This window comes from Cynara cardunculus (genome assembly GCF_001531365.2).
Source record: "Cynara cardunculus var. scolymus isolate 2C chromosome LG 5, CcrdV1, whole genome shotgun sequence".
NCBI lineage: Eukaryota > Viridiplantae > Streptophyta > Magnoliopsida > Asterales > Asteraceae > Cynara > Cynara cardunculus.
In genome coordinates this window covers 21,607,298-21,609,272 of record NC_037532.1, presented here as the reverse complement: position 1 = coordinate 21,609,272, position 1,975 = coordinate 21,607,298, and positions in this window count along the sequence as shown.

Sequence of the window (1,975 nt, the reverse complement as noted above, 5' to 3'; positions counted from 1 at the left end):
CTTCCTCTCTTGTTGAAGACTTTCTTCCTAATTTTCCTTTGAAATTCCTTGGTAATTAAAGCCAAGGAATGTGCAAATGCATTAATATCATCATCCTCAAAACTTGAAGTCTGTCTTCATTGCCACTCTCCACAACAAGAGCCTTCTTCCCTTTTCTCTTCTCTTCCTTCGATCTCCTTTCTCTGTGTGGTTGACTGGACCTAGTATTTTTAGAGTTAGATTAACCTGTTTTGCAGGACAGAGTGCTCTAAAAGATAAAGGCAAAGGAAAAGTCTAATTGTTGATATTAGCTTGTTATGCATATGTATTAAAGATACATTTTGATAGTTCATGTTTTGTAATGATACTACTTTAGTATTATGAGAATGATGATGTGAATTATATGTATTTGAGATGTGAGGGTTGTTACAATACAACATAATGAGCGATGAGTAATTAACTAGACAACACTATGTCCGATGAAGAGTCCTTATCGATAAGGCTATGTCCGATAAGACTTCATCAGTCAACACAGAAATCTCCCAAAACCCCTCACCGGTCAAAGCTTGACCGGTAAGGACCCTCATCGGACAACACTTGTCCGAGTACTATCCTTTATGGGTCAATGAAGTTAATCAAGAATATAAAAATTAAACTCATACCACAGCAGTATAAGTATGTAAACCAATAATTAAAATGGATTCAAAGGCTGTTTTTGGTAAAGTAAAACTCACCTTTCTGCAAACAAAGAGTTTGAAGAAGAAAACAGCAAATATGAATCAACGTTTACTTTGGTTCCAACTTCATATTCCAGATTTGGCAAGAAACACGTAATTCACACGTACTTGTATCAAATTTCCAATATGGTAGAAAACTTGCCTTTCATAAACCAACCCCTTTTTATACATTCCTTAAGAGGAAGGCGGTCTTTGAAAGAATTTTTTAAATCATTGTTTTTCCTCCCTTCACAAAATCATCACCCATGCATAAACATGCATGTACACACATGCACATGAAATACTTATGCATGAAAACCATGCATGCATATCATTTTTCATGCATAAACATCAAATCTTCATGCATGATTCATATACACACACTCACATATTAATCTCATGTAAGCATGTATCCACATGATTAATTATAGCAATTAATCAAGTATTCACGTGATCATATAATTAAGTAACCACATAACAATTACCTCATGTGCATAACCAGGACCCGGTTATTAGAGATTTCCTTGTTTACAAAGAAATCATCAATGGTACTGTTTTTTAATTTAGTTCCATGATCACTCCTGATAGATTATACTTTGATGTCATTCAGTACTTCTATGCATTTGATGAACGAAATGATTTGTTTAGGTGCATCAGTCCTAGATCTGAGAAAGAAGACCCCAAGTATACCTGGAATATTCATCAACAATTTCAAGTGTGTATTTTTTCTAGCTATAGATTACATGTTGATTGGACCAAATAAATCCATGTGCAATAGCTAAAAAGGAGAAGTAACTGAAAAGACTTGCTTAGATTTGAAGCTAGCCCTTGTCTGCTTTCCCTTTTCACACGTTGAGCAAAAAGATTCAGTTGCAAAGGAGTGTTAAGGAAGGCCAGTGACAAGATCCTTCTAAGACAGCTCATTTAGTGTCTTGAAGTTGAAAGGAGAGAGCCGTTTGTGCCATAGCCAGTTGAGATCTGAAGAGGCTTTAGAGAGAAAAAAAACTCTTTTCAATGAAGGGAGAATCCATGTTGATGACATACACAATCTATAGACGAGAACATGTAAGAGCAAGCTTGTCATCTTTGTCGAATACATAACATGAATTCTTAAGAAATTTCATGGTGTAATCTTTATCACACAGCTGACTTATGCTAAGAAGGTTGTGCTTCAGTCATTCAACATATGCAACATGTTTGAAAATGGTTGCACCATTTGTTAATATATCAAAGCTCTTGGTATATCCTTTTTCGTTTCCTCTAAAGGTCACGAAAGGGCC